Raw genomic sequence first — 20,103 nt, 5'->3', positions numbered from 1 at the left:
GAATGGGAATGTATCAGACTCTCAGTTGTGAGTGACAGAAAATTCAACTCCACAAACATTGGCATGGAAAGGAATTGATTCTGACTCAAGTATTTGAGCTATAGTTTGCATGCAAACAATGTTGCCAAGTCACAGGCTCTCTCTTGAACTCTTCACTCTGTCCTCATATGCATTGTAACATTCTCCTTAAATAGTAGCCATCCCCCACCAACACATCAGGATTAGATGCAGCCCCCTAAACAACCACAGAGCAGAAAACTTTATTGCCACAGTTCCAGAATTAATTTTCATTGATCTGGCTTGGATCATGTGTCTATCCCCAAACCAATCGTTGAAGCTGGGAGATAATAATATTCTGATTGGTCAGGCCCTGGAATAAGAGGGGTGGGATGAGCCCCATCAGAAACCTATGAGCTGAGAATGGGGTGGGGGGCTGATTCTCCAAAAGACAAAATGCTATTACCTGGAAAGCGGGCAATGGATACTAGGCCAGCAGCAACAAATGTCCATGACAGAGGATGCGATGGCCTCATGATGGAGTTGTCTCCAGGTTTAAATGAGCCCTGCAAATAAATAGGTGACTGTGGTGATTATAGAGGAGGGCAGGGCTCTGCAAAGTAAATTCTGAGCTAGTATCAGTCAGAGGAGAAGCAAAAGAAGCACCCTGACTGAGGCAAACGCAGAAGGTCCTAGGATGGGCGGTAAGGCGTTGGATCCCACACACTGGACTGGTGCTGGGGCAAAAGTCAAGGTCAGCCCACAAGAAGCAGGGTGTAGGGCTCAGAATGGGCAGGTAACAAGATATGGCCGGGACTGCAGCCAAGAGGCCAATGCTAGTGAAGCTGTGGCTCTGGCTTCTGGTTGAGTGGACAGCTTGTCCCCCTAAAAGGGCCAGGCCCAGCAGGCAAAGAAAACCATAGCAACCACAAGTTAAGGAAGATGGATGAAAAGCTTGTAAACACAGCTTCCAGCCATGTGGCATAGCTTTGGGCTCCTAGGAGACAGCCACATAAAGACCAGTCTGGCTCATGGCGACCAGGCAAAGGGGACTATTTCTGGGCTCAACTGTGGGCTGACACAGAGTCTACAAACCAGACAGGCAAACAGACACCATGGCTGCAAAAGCACAGTCTTGTGTTGCACTGCTATTTGCTCACGTGTGCATAGGGGCCAAGCTTGCTGTCTGCCCACACTGGTTCATGCCCACCCCTCCTCCCATCTCCATGCAAACTTCTGACCCAGCCGCAGCACTGGGTAGTGAGTGACCATTTAGAGTGGCGGCAACTGTGAAACCTACTAAGGAGCTCCGTGTTGCTCTGTCATAAATAACCAACTGTCTCATGCAATTTCCTGAGCTGTACAATCAGCAATGACAATCTGCCTTTCCATCCATCAGCGGGCAGTGACTGTGGGCCCTCAGCAGGATGCTGATAACTCCATTTTTCAAAGGCCCTGGCCAGACCCACTTTTCACGACTGAGAGTTAACCATTACTCTGCAGTGCTGGGTGTGATAGTACCCACCCAGAACAGACATTTAATAGGATATAAAATCTTTCTCTCCAATCTGATTTTCCAAAGAGAAAAAGACAAAAAATCAGCAAACTCTTTTTGCCTGATAAATACTTGAAATTTTAGGTGCACAGAACCCAAACAGTAACTATGACAACACAAGCCACTCCAGTAAGACTAACACAGATTATTTCCAGCACAATAGCCTGGCTTGTGCTCAGAAAGCAGAGGTAATGTTGGCTGAAAGCAATTTCTGAATTGTGGGGGAGGGGGATGAGGGAGGAAGGATAAAATCCTCCGGCAGTAGAAGCTTCATGCTCAGGTTTCTGGTTTCAGGCCTCTAGGATTCAGTGGCAAGATGAATTAACTACTGGATTAATATCTTGCTTCTCCACACTAATGAGCTGGCAGCCTCTTCATCCTCTGCTTGGGCTTCTTCACTTCCAACCACAAAGCCACTCAAACCCCATGACTGACAGTGACAGCACTAAGAATATGGGCTGTGAAAATTACAGAATCAGACAAACAGTTTGACCAGATGTTATGGATCACCCAGACTGGGAGACTCTTGGAAAACAAGAGATGCGCTGTATGTCCTACACAGGGTTGAGGACCTGACCCATGGTTGGTAAAGCTCTGTCCAACCTCATTTATTTTACAGATGGGAAAAACGAGACCCAGGAAACTTAGGAGACTTGGCTATAGTCACTCAGAATCAGGAGGTGACATGGACTTCTGGTTAAGGTCACTGGCACATAGGGCCAGACTGAATGGGATTTGCATCCTGGCTATTAGACTCTGGGCAAGTCAGTTACCCTCAATGAACCTGAGTTTGCTTAAGAATAATAATTATGATAATAATAATAAAAGGACCTACCTTTTAAGGTTGTTATAAGAATAAATGAAGTAATCCATATATTCAACATATAATAGGTACCCCCAAAATAATTGATACTGTTATTTTTTTTTTTTTTAAGATTTTATTTATTTATTTGAGACAGAGAGAATGAGAGAGAGCACATGAGAGGGGGGAGGGTCAGAGGCAGAAGCAGGCTCCCTGCCAAGCAGGGAGCCCGATGCAGGACTCGATCCAGGGACTCCAGGATCATGACCTGAGCCGAAGGCAGTCCCTTAACCAACTGAGCCACCCAGGCGCCCTAATTGATACTGTTATTAATGCAAAGCCAGAACTAAACCAATTATTCCCCAGAAGACTTGCGCACAATGCAAGAGGAGATCCAACTTCACCTCAATCCATATCCTATTTCTTTCCATACCCCACCTGCTTTTGACACAAACTGACCATTTAACCAGTTAACATTTAACAATCTTCTTTTTTTTAAGATTTTATTTATTTATCTATTTGAAAGAGAGAGAGCAGGGGAAGGAGCAGAGGGAGAGGGATAAGCAGACTCCATGCTGAGCATGGAACCTGATGTGGGGCTCAATCACAGCACCCTGAGATCATGACCTAAGCCAAAATCAGGAGTCGGCCGTTTAACCGAATGAGCCAGCCAGGCACCCCAGATTTAACAATCTTCTTTAAGGCAGTGTTTCTCAAACATTTTGGTCTCAGGATCCTTTTCCATACTTAAAAGTTATTGAGGATTCCCAAAGAACTTTCATTTATATGGGTGTTTTATTTTTTATTTTATTTCTTTTAAAAGATTTTATTTATTTGACAGAGAGAACAAGCAGGGGGAGCGGCAGGCAGAGAGAGAGAGAGAGAAGCAGCCTCCCCGCTGAGCAGGGAGCCTGACACAGGGCTCAATCCCAGGACTCTGGATCATGACCTGAGGTGAAGGCAGATCCTTAACTGACTGAGCCATACAGGCGCCCCTATATGGGTTTTTTAAACTATTTATTAGTTTATTTTTAAATAACAACAATCAACTCATTAAACATTACCATTAATTACATATTTTTATGAAATATAACTATTTTCCAAAACAAAAAAACACTTAATGAGATTTATGCAAATCTCTTTAATGTCTGGCTTGATAGAGGACAGCTAGGTTCTCAGATCTGCCTCTGCATTCAATCTATTGTGATACACCATTTGAACTGAAATATATGAAGAAAATACAGTCTCATACGGATAATATATATAGTTGGAAAAGGGAGGGATACTTAAATAGCAGTTCAGATAATTGTGAATTTTCTCCTTTGATACTACCTCAAAACTCAGCAAGTAGTAGTTTCTTAAGAATTAGTTGCAGGTAGAATCTGAAACCACATGGATAAAATTTTCATACTCTGTAACATTACAATCTATTGGCCTATCATGCACTTTGAATGGATTTTTTTTAAACTTATGCATGATTTTCTAACATCGTGCATTGGTCATTTGGAAAATACTGGCTGAGTTACATAGCTCTTCCAAAGGTTGTCACATTTCACTATGTAAGATCACATTCATTAACATCACTACTAACCTCATGAGATAAGTCTTTATTGGGAAGCTGTCAAGTTCATAGTAACACATATTCTAATTTTCACTTGAAAGCTTGAATTTGATCTTCTGTAACAAATCTATCAGTGTTTTCCTTCACAGGCTCATTTCAATTATTTTTGAGAAATTTTCTACCACATACCCTAGCTGGAGTAACTATAGTATTCATTAAAAGATAATTAAAAAAAAAAAAAAAGGTAAAAAGCACAACTCTCATACAGAAATAAAATGCATACATTATTAAAGATTTTATTTAACTCATAATGACAGAACCAAGCAGATGTTTTAACCAGTTCAAAGAAGTCCCAGAAGAAAAATTTATAATGAATAAAAGGATGTTGAAATGAATGTGCAAACAGCACAAAACTGGCTTTTTCAAAGAGGGGGGAAGGGTGTCCCTCACCAGGTGGGATTCATTTGCATCTCCAGACAAGAATTATTTTGCATTGCTATCAGTTATCTACAACTTAGTTGTAAAAGAGCTCCACAGAATCACACTGGGCTAAGCATGTGCTATACACCACGCAGTTTTCCTCTGAAGCACAGATCTTCCCCCAGTCTTCTGTCACCCATTCTTTCAAGTAAAGATGGTGGTTTTGGGGGGAGGGGAGGAAGCATCTAGTTCGGCTCACAACTCAGCACAAGTGCATTTCCTGAGATAATCATCCTCCGTTGGTATGCAACATAAGTAGCCCTGATGAAGTCTGGTGCCACTGCCTTATTTCTGCTAAGGTGCAAGCAAGTTGAGCTAACATTGCTGTTACACCATTAGTACAAACCCCAACACAATGAAATGACAAATAATGGTCTTAGTATTCATCTGATACTTTTAGATTAATAAATAATTTTGACCTTGAGGACCCCCTGACCAGGTCTTGGGGAATCCTAGGGTACCATACTTTTAGAACCACCACCCTAAGGTTGTAGTTGATCGAGGAAATGATCTAAAGAAAAATGAACAGGAGCCCCTGACTGGCTCAGTCTCTTGAGAGCATGCGACTCTTGATCTTGGGGTCATGAGTTCAGGCTCCACATTGGGCACAGAGCTTACTGGAGGGGCGGGGGGGCGGGGGGGTGGGTAAGGAAGAAGAAGAAGATGCAAAGAGCCAAACATCTGCAAACTGAAAAATCACTGCTTGGAGAGGGAAAAGTTATCATTGAAAATCTAGGAATAGTGGCATGGGGTTGGGGAAGTGAAGAATTTAAACACAATAATAAAACCTACTAAAAGTTACTATGCTTTGTTACTATGTACTGGCAATTCCAAATAATGCCAGTGATAAAAATACTCCTACCCACATGGCAGACCATTCCCACTGCTCCACCTGTATGCCACAGTCCAGAAGTACAGAGCCAAGTCACAGGAATCCACTAGAATTAGCAGCACAGACTGTATAGGGAAGAGGTAGCGACCATTCCACTTTTCTTTTAGTGACTACCTTAGAAATGTTAACATGGATGCTTGTCAAAATCCAAAACTGATCAGTATCTTAACCTTCCTCTCCTCCCAAAAATAGGGATTGTAACTCTCCAACGTTAGTCATCTCCTCTCCCAAATTTTGAACCACTGTTACGATACATTTTGGTTTTATTAACCTTACAAGACATTGTTGTTATCTTCTAGAATTGATGTTTTTTGATTTGTCCATGTATTTAGCACTTTCTTTGCTCTTCATTCCTTTTTGCATCTCAGACCTTCCCCCTGCCTAAAGTATATTCTTTAGAGTTTCCTTTAGTGAGAGTCTGCTGGTGATGAATTCTCAGATTTTATCTGCAAATATCTTTATTTCCTCCTCCGTTAAAAAATATTTTTGCTGGGGCACCTGGGTGGCTCAGTCGTTAAGCGTCTGCCTTCAGCTCAGGTCATGATCCCAGGGTCCTGGGATTGAGCCGTGCATTGGGCTCCCTGCTCAGCGGGAAGCCTGCTTCTCCCTCTCCCACTCCCCCTGCTTGTGTTCCTTCTCTCGCTATGTATCTCTCTGTCAAATAAATAAATAAAATCTTTAAAAAAAATATATATATATATATATATTTGCTGCATATATAATCCTAGGTTCACAGTTACTTTCTCAGAACACTTAAAATATTTTGGTGGTTTCTATTATTGCTGCTGAGAGGACAACTGTCAGGATAATTGCCATTCTTTAAAGACAATCTATCTTGCCTCTGAGATTGCTTTAAGATCTTCTCTTCTTTGGTGTTCTGCAGTTTCATTTATGATGTGTGCAGGTATGGATTTCTTCTTAGCTTTTTTTTCCACTATGTTTTTTATTGGAGTATAATTAACATACAGTGTTATATTAGCTTCAGGTTACAATATAATGATTCAACAGGTCTATACATTGCTCGGTGCTCAAGACAAGTGTACTCTGGATTTCTTTTTATCTCACTTGAGATTCACTGGGCTTCCTGAATATGTGGACAGGTGTCTTTCGCCAATACTGAAGTCCTCAGCTACTATCTGTTTAAATATTATCTCTGTATCATTCTTTCTCTTTTCTTATGGAACATTATTTGTGTATTAAATTGCTTCACTCTACCTTCCAGATTTCTTAACATCTCTTTCCTATTTTCCATCCCTTTGTCTCTTCTCTGTGTTGTGTCCTGAATATATTTTTCAGAGCTCTCCCCTTGGTTACTGATTCTTTCCTTGGTGTATCTAATTAACTGTTGAATCCGTAATTTTACATTTCTAAAAATGTTTTTCAAATATACTCTGTCAGTTTATAGTTTGATTCTTTATTCATAATTTTATTTCCATAAACATATCAAAATACTTCTTTTATATTCTGTGTCTGATGATTCCACTCTCCACATTGTTCATGGGTCTGATTCTGCTGTCTGTTGTTTCTGCTGGCTTGGTACTCATGTTTCCTTGGGATTCCTTAACATATTTTATCATTTTTGAGTAGGAGCTGAAATTTCTTAGAAATTTATCATTAAGAATTCTTTGAGGCATGGGGAAGGCGAGTTCCTCTGAGGGGGTATGCATTTGGTTCTGCTAGACACTTCAAGAGAACTACCAATGTAGCACCACTTTGGCAGTGTGAACTCATGTTATAGATCCTCAAAAGTGTTGACTTGTGGTTACAAATTCTCAGGGAAGATTTTTTTTAACCCTCCACCTGGCCTCATTGTTTAAGACAAGCAATTGTTTTTCCCTCCGGTGACAGGTTTATTTCTAAATTATTCTTTTTTTTTCTTTAAAGATTTTATTTATTTATTTGAGAGCGAGAATGAGAGAGAGAGAGAGAGAGAGCATGAGAGGGGGAGGATCAGAGGGAGAAGCAGACTCCCTGCTGAGCAGGGAGCCTGATGCGGGACTCGATCCCGGGACTCCAGGATCATGACCTGAGCCAAAGGCAGTCGCTTAACCAACTGAGCCACCCAGGCGCCCTATTTCTAAATTATTCTTGCACTAAATCACCTTCACACTGAGCTATGGCCATCTGAGGTCCTGACTTTATGGGAGGGGTCCTATTAGACCCTCACTTTGGGCACATTCTAGGCTTCATCTCCTTTCTTCCATGAAAAATGAAAGCTCAAAAATCACCTCATTCAGCAAGCATCTATGAGGCAAAAGCCAGATTTGGGACTCTGTTTACCTTTCTTAGTTTTTGGCCTTTGAGGATTCCTTAATAACTTGCTGGCTCATGAACACATTTTTTAAAATGGCTTTTATATGTTATCCAGCACATTTAGTTTTTTCCAGCAGGAGAATCAGTCAAGGTACTTACTCCCCCAGACTGTAAGAAATGAAAGTTCACATAAAAGCATGTGGTATATAAATGATGAATGGTTTAATGCTGCTTGTTTATGTGGAAAAGGAGTGAGGAAAGGCAACGAGATTGCAGCTGGGGATAAATCTGAAAAGCTCAGTAGGGACTAGCCAATGAAGGGCCTTGAATGTCAATCTACATTTGAACTTTATCCAGCAGGTAATGGAGGTGCTTCTAAATTTGGACCCAAGATTCATAAGGTTCTTCGTATACTATCTTAGGATTCTATAGCATCCCTTTATTTATTTTTTTTTTTTTTAAGATTTTATTTATTTATTTGACAGAGAGAAACACAGCGAGAGAGGGAACACAAGCAGGGGGAGTGGGAGAGGGAGAAGCAGGCTCCCCGCTGAGCAGAGAGCCCGATGTGGGGCTCGATCCCAGGACCCAGGGATCATGACCTGAGCCGAAGGCAGACGCTTAACGACTGAGCCACCCAGGCGCCCCTATAGCATCCCTTTAAAGTAGTGTTTCTCATAGTGTCCAAGTTCCACCTGCATCAGAACCATCTGGTTTATATATCAAAACTTGCAGATTTCCAAGTCCCATCACAAACCTACTGAATCAGTACCTCCAGGGAGGGAAGCTGGGGAAGAAATCACTGGTAGACTGGGAAATCACTTTGTAATGACATAGAAGAGAATAAAAATTCACAGGAGCTCCTGGCTGGCTCAGTCGGTAGAGTGACTCTTGATCTCAGGGTTGTAAGTCCAAGCCCCACACTGGGTGTAGAGATTACTTAAAAATAAGATAAATTTTAAAAAAAGAAAAAGAAAAAAAGTCACTCACAGTGTGTCCTTTGCTACAAGTATTATTTCCTTAAACTTTTGTTTAGGTGTTACAAAGTGTGCATGTGGATATGTGTGCATGTGTGCTTGTACACACGCTGGCCCAAGCTATAAAATGTGTTTTTATGGGGGCTCCCGGGTGGCTCAGATGGTTAAGCGTCTGCCTTCGGCTCAGGTCATGATCCCAGGGTCCTGGGATCGAGCCCCGCATCGGGCTCCTGGCTCAGCGAGGAGCCTGCTTCTCCCTCTCCCTCTGCCTCTCTCCCTGCTCATGCTTTCTCTCTCTCTCTGTATCTCTGTGTCTCAAATGAATAAATAAAATCTTAAAAAAAAAAAAATTTTTTTTTAAATGTGTTTTTATGTGTTAAAGTCAAAAAACTTAGAGAAGCAATGTCTTAGAGGATGCCCTTTATATTGTTTTTGATCAGATTCTACCTGTAATTAAAATCTTATGTGGAAAAGGAATGCAGCATAATTTCCCCCTGAATAACCCTGCCCATAGCAGGCTGGAACACATCTATATTTGTACATAAATCAATTAATTTTGGCATTTCCTGACTCAAAATGAAGTGATGGAAAGGCATCTCCATGAACCTGGTATGGGTGGAAACATGCTGTTAATTGTCACCTATTCAAGAACTGTTTTTTCATTTTCCTCAAGAGATTACAAAGCCTATGTTCTGGCTCTCATTATATCTCAGCAACCCCATACTTAAGAAGATGAAGTATCACAAAATCCTGGCACAACTAATTCCAAAGTTACTGAGGGGGTCCCTTTGCTGTCCAGGATTTTGTATTGCTTCCACAAATGGTCATAGGTTGAAACCTGAAATATCCTTTGTTATTTGGATACTTTTTTCCTTGTACTTGCTTCAATGGTGTGAGTGTGTGAGTGTGTGTGTCTGTGTGTCTGTGTGTGTGTGTATTTATTTGTGGCCTATTCTCCAAAAACACTGATGAGCAAGGACAAATACAAACCCATCTATCCAAGTATCAATACCAAACACACACACACACACACACATTGTTGTCCTGAATATTTCACAGGTTTCAGTAATACATATAATTCCTATTATGTCTGCCACTTCCACATACCTCTAGTACTGTTATTTATCTTTTTTCATTAAACCAAATCACAGCTTTATATAAAAAAGTTTTCATGAAGAGTATTTTAGAGATATCACCTCACACCTGTTAGAATGACTAGTATCAAAAAGACAAAAAATAACAAGTGTTGGTAAGAATGTGGAGAAAAAGAAACCCTCCTGCACTGTAGGTGGGAATGTAAATTGATGCAGTATGGAAGTTCCTCAAAAAACTAAAAATAGAAATACCATATAATCCAGTAATTCCACTTCTGGGTATGTACCCAGAGAAAACAAAAATACTAGTTTGAAAAGATACATGCGCCCCTACCTATGTTCATTGCAACATTATTTACAATAGCCACGATATGGAAGCAGACTAAGTATTCATCAATAGATGAATGGATAAAGATGTGGTATGTATAGACAATGGAATGTTAGTCAAAAAAAGAATAAAATCTTGCCATTTGCAACAACATGGGTAGACCTAAGAGTATTATGCTAAGTAAAATGAGTCAGACAAAGATAAATACCATATTTCACTTAGATGTGGAATCTAAAGCAAACAAACAGACAAACAAATGGACAAGACAAAACAAACACACTCATAAACACAGAGAACAAACTGGTGGTTGCCAAAGGGGAGGTGGATGGGGGGATGGGCAAAATAGGTGAAGGAGATTAAGAGGTACAAACTTCCAGTTATAAAATAAGTCATGGGGATACAAAGTATAGCATAAGGAATATAGTCAATAATATTGTAATAACTTTGTATGTTGACAGGTGGTAACTACACTTATCATAGTGAACTTTTCATAATGTATTAAATGTCAAGTCACTATGTTGTACACCTGAACCTAATATACTATTGCATGACAACTATACTTCAATTATAAATAAATTATTTCATTTTATTTTAAGATTTTATCTATTTAGAGAGAGAAAGAGAACACGCAAACAAGCAGGGGGAGGGGCAGAGAGAGAGGGAGAGGGAGAGAATCCTCAAGTAGACTCCACGCTGAGCACAGAGCCTGATGCGGGGCTCCATCCCACGACCTGGAAACCATGACCTGAGTTGGACGCTCAACCAACTGAGCCACCCAGGTGCCCCTAATAAATAAATTTTTAAAAGAATGTCTTATATCCCTTATCAAAAGGAAAACTAGAATCACTCGCCCAAATTAGAGGTAACTGTAAAAAACAAATGCGTAAGAAGGAGAACCAAGTTATCACACTCATATTCCAATACCTGCCAAGGCTCTGAACCTGAATGAAACCTGTTCTCTTTATTTTAAAAAGAGACTTGAGGGGCGCCTGGGTGGCTCAGTCGTTAAGCGTCTGCCTTCGGCTCAGGTCATGATCCCAGCATCCTGGGATCGAGCCCCGTCTCGGGCTCCCTGCTCCACGGGAAGCCAGCTTCTCCCTCTCCCACTCCCCCTGTTTGTGTTCCCTCTCTTGCTATATCTCTGTCAAATAAATAAATAAAATCTTTTAAAAAAAGAGAGAGAGATTTGAATGTTTCTTTTTAAAGACCGCCTAGCGGAGGGGGGTACCTGACTGGCTCAGTCCACAGAGCATGCCACTCTTGATCTCAAGGTTGTGAGTTCAAGCCCCATGTTGGGTATAGAGCTTACTTAAAAAAAAAAAAAATTAAAAACTTACCAGGATCAAACTGAGTCTTTTTCTGTGATGTTAGCAAAAGGGATGAGCAATTAGAAAAGGAAATAACTTTCTCGTTAGTGATTCATTTTAGTTTTTTAGTTTGCTTTTGTTTTGTTTCTTGCAATTTATTTTCAGTCTGAACAAGTGTCTCTTAGGATCATCTCCTATTCCACTGATCCTTCAAGTTTGGGAAAGGATGCTATAGATCTGAGGTTCTCAAACTGCAGCGTACATCAGAATCACCCAAAGAGCATGTCAGACCAGATGGCTGGGCCTCATCCCCCGTTTCTGAGTCAGCAAGTGAAGCCCAAGAGGTTTCCAGGTGGTGCTAATGCTGTGGGTGCAGACCACACTCTGGGAACCACTGCACAGATGAATCCGCCACATCTATTACAGCCCTGTTCAACTGACCCTCCTTTTCTGCCCTCTCTATCCACATTAAACTTCTAGTCACTTCTTGCCCATCTCACCGATTCTCAGTCTTTTCACCCAAAACAAACATCATCCTCCCTTCACAAGTCCCATGCTTTGAAATACTTTTTGCCTATCAAACAGAACACACTTATCAAGTAATAATTTATTTTCTCATGTTTTATTAATCAAAGACAAGTGAACTGCCAGTCAGAGCGTCCAGTCAGCATGGGGTAACTGGTGTTTCTATACTGAGTTGATATAATTCTAGCCCAGAGCAAGGAAACCTGATGTTTTAGCTTAATTAGAGCTGTGCATCTAATCTCTGATAAATACGAGCTTTTTTGGTTAATCTTTTTGAAGTACTGAAAATAGCTCACAGACACCCCTCTCTACTCTCCCTCATTACATTTGTGGGGCTGAGCAGCTCAGGTTAGGACCACCTGATACCTATCACTCATTTAGTAATTAATCACTGATTGTCTTCTGTCATTTCTCCTATTGTTGTGCCTTAAGAGCATGAAGGGGCTGCATCTGGCCCTTCTTGTAAACCATACAGTACCTTGCTCAGGGCTTTAAAGTTAGCAACTACCCTCCTTCCCACAAAAACAAAAACAAAAACCAGAAAAAGAAAACTATATATTTCATTTAGATGTTTGACTATACCACAGTTGTATCCAGGGGAGAGCAACACCAAGAAAGAATATTTGCAGTAAAATAGACCAGTATTGTAAATAGGAGGATTCAGCTCAAAAGTTACTCTTTGGGGGATACATAACAAGTCAACAGAACAATTGATTTCCAGCGTTGGTAAAGAGTCTTGAAAATAACTACTTGCGTGAGCGAGTGCATCAGAATATGATTCCAATGGATTGCTCTGCCTGATGCCTCCTGGAAGGCTGGTAAGGGGGAAATGTTTGAAATCAATCTGACTGAACCACAAACAGACAAACTGAGTATTTGGAGTGATGGTAAGATCTTAATGAATCAGAAATACCTCTGCCTTCCTCAAGAGTGACTTTCTTTTTCCAAAACTCTACTTAAAACTCTCGTCCTCCCAGAAGCCATCTCTGGTGGTGACTACCATCACCCCACCCCTGCCTGATTCTGATCACATTTTATCCTGAAGTCCCTTAGCAGTATGAACTTGCTGCATGTTGCATTGAAATTGCTATTGAAGCATTTTTGGGTGTATGTATGCGCACGCGCATGGGAAGGTGCCCTTCTTCCCTCCAAAAAGTAGCCCCCCATCTACCTGTGACAAAGACCTAAAACTTGACTGGTATAATTTCTTTATTTTTATGGCCTTGCTTATGTCAGGCATCTTCTTCCAAAATGCCAATAACAGTAAGCTGTTACCCATCAATCTTTTGGTGTCCCTTCCTGCCATTTGCTGATGAATGGGATGCTCAAATATTATTGCTAGCAATGCTTTGGATAGTTCCACCAAGGAAATTCCAAGGGGATCTTTTAACTACTAATGACTCTGTAAAAGATGCAAAAAGCAAGGTTTTAGGTGGTTGTTTTACTTGGTCCAAAGACTTATTAGATTTAGCTAATTATACAGCTTATCAAAATAAAAGATCTTATGGGTGCCATGTGATGGTCTACCTCATCACTCATGCCTGATTGAATAACATGGTTAAAATCCAAGGAGCTTCTCCTCTAATGAAGTTCCTGCTCTGGTTTGTTGCTACGGCAACTTAGGGCGATAGTCCAAAATGACAGCAAATATATTAAATATTGCAGCAAATCCATTTTCTTTCTGCTTTAGCTACTCGGAGCCAAAACTGTATTTGATAGCATACAAGTTTAGAAGGAGTATTGTCTGCTGCTTTTTTCTTTTTTGACCTGGAAACCAATCATATTTATATTCTCTAGCACAGTGTAGCAAGCACTGAGAAAAATATTTGAGGGAAATTAGTTATATATGGTGGATTGACCACACATACTTATTGCCTCTTTTTCCTGAGACCCCACTAAATGACAATAAAGAAATTAAAAGGAATATGTCCTGTTAAACAACAAAAATTCAACTGAGTAATTTAAAAGATCAAACTGGCCTTCTTGAATGATTCGTGAATCAGGCAGCATCCTACCTAGCAAACAGAAAGAAGCTCTACTGAGCTACAGAAAAGGAAAGGTTTTTTAAAAGGCACAGAGGCATAGATGGAGAGGAAGAAAGGAAACTATTAGCAAAGAATGCATTGTTTTAGGCAAGGTCACCCTCCTAAGGGGAATGGAAGGGACCTATCAGTAAATTTTCTAATGCTGATCAGGAAATTCCATGTTGACTGGTTAAAAGTTACATTCCTGGAGGGACTGAAACTGCAGTTAGGTTAGGTATTAAGTCTTGGTTTGCTGACTTGGGATCTTACCATAAGTGACTCCATTTTGGGCCTGTTGTTTTCTTTTTAACAGTTCACACAGACAAAGAAAATAAGAAATGAAACAAAGTAGGCAAGTGATTTCCATTTTTTTTAGCTCTTTTTTTAATTGTGTTGTAAAATATACATAACATAAAACTGACCACTTTAACCATATTAAAGTGTATAGTTTGATGACATTAAGTGCATTCACGCTGTTATGTAACCATCCCCACCATCCATTTCCAGAACGTTTTCATCTTCTCAGACTAAAAGTTGGCACCAATTAAACAAATCCCTATTCCCTCCTCCCCTCATCCATGGTAACTGCTATCCTATTTTCTGTCTCTATGAATTTGACTACTCTAGATACATAAGTGGAATCAGACAATATTTGTCCTGTTGTGCCTGAGTTACTGCACTTAACATAATGTCTTTAAGGTTCATCCATGTTGTAGCATGTAACAGAATTTCATTCCCTTTCCCCCCATACTAAATCAGATTATATTTTGTTTTCAGCTTTATTGAGGTATAATTGACAGAATTTCATTCCTTTTTGAGGCTGAATAATACTCTATTGTATAGATATACCACATTGTTTTTCATCAATAGACATTTTGGTTGTTTCCACCTTTTGGCTATCGTGAATAATGTTGTCATGAATATTGATTCACAAATATTTATTTGAGTCCCTGCTTCCAAAACTTTTGCGTATATACCCAGAAGTGGAACTGTTGAACCAAATGGTGATTCGAGGAACCGTTGGACTGTTTTCTACAGCAGCTGAACCATTTTACATCCAGCAGTGTGGAAGTGTTTCAATCTCTCCACAGCCACCCAAAACTTGTTTTTGTTTTTTTGATAAGTAGCCATCCTACTTGGTGTGAAGTGGTATATCATGGTGGTTTTTATTTCCATTTCCCTAATGATTAGTGACGTGGAACAGCTTTGCGTGTGCTTACTAGCATTTGTTCTCTTCATTTTTAAAAGATGGAAAGCAGATGGAGGGGTGGTAACCATCTTAGTAGAGCAAGGGGGCTTACAGATGAGAAGCAAACTGATTTGCCCCACAAAAGCTCTGAACAATTCAGATTGAGACAGAGGGATGGGCCAGGGGGAGGATCAAGGTTGAAAACATCCTCTGCCCCAATAGCCAAGCAGTTACCCCTCACCCAGGCAGGAAAAGGGAAGCTTAATCCCTGGGAAATCTGAACTGGGGAGGCCCCAGCTTCTTGTACAACTGGCAGAGTAGCCAGCAGGTTAAGGTCTGACAATGGGGAGACTTGCTAACAGTGCATCCTGTGCAATGGGACCCCCAGGCCTGCTCCTTGACTCTGCTCCCAAAATGCAGGCAATGCATGTTACTCCTAGGCAGAAGATGAAGAATTCTTCTCATAAAAAAGTGAATTGTCTCAGGGGAAGAAAATCATAGGTAGTGACATCTGGGTTTCCCCTAACAAAACAGAAAGATCCCCACCAAAAACCCAACAGTGAAGGTCTCCACTTGATAAGCTCTGCCTATGTACATAGGGCTAGTTTTGTGCCTTACCCTAAAATATGAGATGATAACTAAGGATCACTAATGTTTGAGGAAAGCCTCCATCATGAAAGACAGAGATCAAGACAGACCAAGGGGAAAAAAAATTGAACCAGGAAGAAATTGATGATGCCAGGAACAGAAGAAAGCTTCATATAAAAACTATAATACACCCAGAGAGTTAAGTGAAGATATTGCATCCATCAATTTTTTTAAAAAACAGGACACTATGAAAAACAAAAAGAGTCCTTGGAAATAAAAATGATGATCAATATTAAAGAGGAGTAGGTTGGGGTGCCTGGGTGGCTCAGTTGGTTGAGCAACTGCCTTCAGCTCAGGTCATGATCCCACGGTCCTGGGATCGAGTCCCGCATCGGGCTCCCTGCTTGGCGGGAGGCCTGCTTCTCCCTCTCCCACTCCCCCTGCTTGTGTTCCCTCTCTCACTGTGTCTCTGTCAAATAAATAAATAAAAATCTTTAAAAAATAAAAATTAAAAAAAAAAAGAGGAGTAGGTTGGAAGTAATAAAAAGGCAAAATGATGGAAAATAATAGGGATAATATAAAGATAAAAGACTCAGGGACTCAACTGAATTCGATACCCAAATAAGAAAACAGAGGAGCAGAAGATTACAGAAGAAATAATTTAAGAAAAATTCCTGGAACTGAAGGACATGAGTATCCAATTGAAAGCACAATGAGGAGCACCTGGGGAGCTCAGTTAGTTTAATGACTGCGTTTGGCTCAGGTCATGATCTCAGGGTCCAGGGATGGAGCCCCGTGTCAAGCTCCCTGCTCAGCGGGCAGTCTGATTCTCTCTCTGCCCCTCCCCCTAATCATACTCTCTCTCTCTCCCTCTCTCCCCCCCAACCTCTAAGAAATCTTAAAAAAAAAAAAAAAAAGCACAATGAATGAAAAAAGACCAAAGCCAAGTTTTAGCATACCAGGGATATATATAGAAGAACTAGAAGTGTCCAAGTACATAAGTCACATACAAAGGAACAGGATTTTAAATGGTATTGGACCCCTCAAAAAAGATCCTGAAAGCTAAGATGAGAGTGGAACATGCCTTCAAGAGAAAATGATTTGTAACTTAAGTTCTACATAGCCAAGCTGCAAATCCAGAGTAGGGGTAGAAAAAAAGACATTTTCAGATTAGCAAGGACTCACAAAACATATGTCCATGTACCTGTCTTAGAAGGCAACAGAAACCAGAACAAGGAACTAAAATAAGACATGGGACCCAGGAAACAGAGGTTCCAACATAAAAGAGAAGCAAAGAGAATTCCCAGAATAACAACTAGATGAAAGGCCTAACGAAAAACTTGTCTATATTAGAGCAGGAGGGCTCCAGAAAGCCCCAGAAAGTGTATCCATTTAAGTATGAAAAACTTCTTATAGGCCTGAATGCTTTCACAGCAAAGAACAGAACAGGTTAATAGAAAATAATGCAAATAAAACAAAAAAACATTATCAACTCCAGGAAAAACAAGAAGTTATACAAAGAAGGAAATATGATCACAGTACACTTTTTGGCTTTGCAGGTGATAACAATTGTATAAACATAATAACCAATAAATATTGTTTTAACAAAAATTATTCTTTGATTGGGCGCCTGGGTGGCTCAGATGGTTGAGCGTCTGCCTTCGGCTCAGGTCATGATCCCAGAGTCCTGGGATCGAGTCCCGCATTGGGCTCTCTGCTCCTTGGGAGCCTGCTTCTCCCTCTGCCTCTCTCTCTCTCTCTCTGTCTCTCATGAATAAATAAATAAAAATCTTAAAAAAAAAATTATTCTTTGATTATAGGAGTTTGCAGGAAAGGGTAGGGGCAAGTAACAGACATTTTTATCTCAGATAACAGCAAGTCAAATGGTGATTTCTACAATTAATAAATCAATGGGGCACCTGGGTGGCTCAGTTGTTGAGCGTCTGCCTTCGGCTCAGGTCATGATCCCAGGGTCCTAGGATCGAGCCCCGCATCAGGCTCCCTGCTCAGTAGGAGCCTGCTTCTCCCTCTCCCTCTGCCTCTCCCCCTGCTCATGCTCTCTCTCTCTTTCAGTATCTGTGTCTCAAATGAATAAAATCTTTTTTAAAAAAAAATAATAAAAAATAAAATTAATAAATCAAGAAGCAGTGGTATCCGTATTTTATTTTGATATGTAGCAATAAGTATCTTGATGGTGGCAACTGAAAACTTTTAGGAAAATGATGGCCTAATTATCCTTCTCTAACTTAGATTCTTGTTGTGGAAATGGTATATATTCATTCTTCACCAGGTTCCCAGAGTCAATAAGAAAACATAATGGCTAAGAATACAGGTTCTGGATTCAGACTTGCTGAGTGCTCAGCTTGACCTGCCACTTCTTATTAGTAGGGTAAATTTAGACAGGTTAACTCACACTCTCCTCAATTTCACCATATGTAAAATAGAAAACATAATAGTACCTATCTAATAGGATTATTGTGAGAATTAAAAAATGTGTGTAAAGCACTTGGCATTCTGCCTGGTGCACTGAACACATTCATAAAGTATTAGCGATCATTATTATCATTCTCATTTATGATTCTATCAGGATATGCCACCCCTGCCACCTTTCAATGTCCTTCTAAAAAGATCACTATGATAGAGCTATAGGTGAAGGACACAGAACAAGTAACTGGAATTCAATCTCTGCGCCTCAAGTTATAAATAGCTAGATCCTAAATGCAAAGCTAAGCAGGTTTGGTGTCTTCCTCCACCTTGCTATTTTTCTGCTTGGGACAAGAACTGAACACAATTGTGGGTAATAGTATAAGGAGTAGTTAATAAAGGAGCCTAAAGTCAGACTCAGGTCAAATTCTGGCTTCCTACCTATTAACTACATGAATATATGCTAATTTCTTGATTGTATGGGCTGAATTATGTCCTCTCAAAATTTGTATGTTGCAGTCCTAATCCTCAGTACCTCAGAATGTGACTGTATTTGGAGACAGGTCTTTCAAGAAGTAATTAAGGTAAAATGAGGTTATATGGATGGGCCCTAACCCAATATGACTGATGTTCTTATAAGAACAGGAGATTAGGACATAGACACAGAAGAAAGATCTTGTGAGAACAAAGGGAGAAGATGGTCATCTGCAAGCCAAAGAGGGAGTCCTCCAAAGAAACCAACCCTGCCAACACCTTATCTCAGACTTCCAGCCCCCAGAATTGTGAGGAAATAGATTGTTTAAGCTACCAGTCTGGGGTACTTTGTTATAGCAGCACTGGAAAACTAATATACTTGGTCTCAGTTTTCTGGAAGGTAAAGTAGGAATGTATATACCTTATGAGATCATTGTGGGGATTAAATAATCTAGAAAAGTATTTATCACAGTACTTGGCACATAGTAGGTACTCAATAAATGTAGGCTAGTATCATTATTATGTTATTATTATTTAAAACACAATTACTCTGGTCTTTCCACAGGACAGAAAAAAAGAGAGAAGTAACCAAGTCAACCAAAATTATCAAAGCTATTATAATGACTTCATACTTCATCTTCAAGTCTTTAGTCTTGCCCTCTTCAATACACTTCCACAATGCTGCCAGAACATTCCTTCTGGAATAAAAATGTGGCTGTGATATCTAGTATCCAAAGATGGCCTCAAACAATTCCACCCCTCCCTATACACACAGGCTGGTCCTCCCACTAGAGATAGACCTCTTGTCCCCTCCTTGTGATTCTGGGCGGTGCCTGTGACCACTTTGACCAGTATGACACAGGGGAAGTGACATCCTGAATACAGACATTTAAGAAGGCCTGGCAGCTTCTAAGCCATCAAGAACAGGCTATGCTGTTGGAGAGAGGTCACAGGGACAAAGGATGAGAGAGAAACACCAAAGTGCCAGACATCCAGCCCCAAATTGCAGCTCCAGCCACCATCTCACTGCTACTGATGAAAGACCCTGAGCCAGACCAGTGAGGAACCACCCAGCTGAGCCCCAGCCAACTCACAGAATCATGAAATATAATAAAATGGTATTGGTTAAACTAGAGAGTTTGGAGTGGTTTGCTATGAAGCAAAAGGTAACTGAGACATTGACAATCACATTGCTACATTGCTCTACTTAAAACCCTTGGTATTACCATAACCAAATTTCCATAGCTGTGTGACTTGGACAAGTTACCTAATCTCTCTGTGCATCATTTTTCCCATCTGTAAACTAGAGGGAATAATAATACCTTCCTCAAAGGATCACTGTGAAGATTAAGAAATAATACATGTAAGACACTTGGAGCAGTGTCTGGCACAGAAGTGCTTGGGGCACCTGGGTGGCTCAGTGGTTAAGCATCTGCCTTCGGCTCAGGTCATGATCCCGGGGTCCTGGGATCGAGCCCTATGTCGGGCTCCCTGATCAGCGGGGAGCCTGCTTCTCCCTCTGCCCTGCCCCTGCTCATTTTCTCTCTCTTACTATCTCTCTCTCTCAAATAAATCAAGAAAGAAAGAAAGAAAGAAAGAAAGAAAGAAAGAAAGAAAGAAAGAAAGAAAGAAA

At 40.5% G+C, this 20,103-nt stretch overlaps 1 protein-coding gene across 1 annotated transcript in view; it reads right to left on the bottom strand.

Moving 5' to 3' along the window:
* SRGAP3 (SLIT-ROBO Rho GTPase activating protein 3) overlaps window positions 1–20,103 on the bottom strand; it is a 326,327-nt gene that overhangs the window by 263,891 nt on the left and 42,333 nt on the right. Inside the window, exon 5 of the mRNA XM_034997259.1 lies at window positions 464–563. The gene's annotated coding sequence lies outside the window, so the exon portion shown is untranslated. The remainder of the gene's footprint in view (window positions 1–463; window positions 564–20,103) is intronic.

This window comes from Mirounga leonina, unplaced genomic scaffold (assembly GCF_011800145.1).
Source record: "Mirounga leonina isolate KUSES-001 unplaced genomic scaffold, KU_Mleo_1.0 Mir_94, whole genome shotgun sequence".
Taxonomy (NCBI): Eukaryota; Metazoa; Chordata; class Mammalia; order Carnivora; family Phocidae; genus Mirounga; species Mirounga leonina.
Note: the sequence above shows the minus strand (reverse complement) of the source record. Positions and strands in the feature narration are given on the sequence as shown.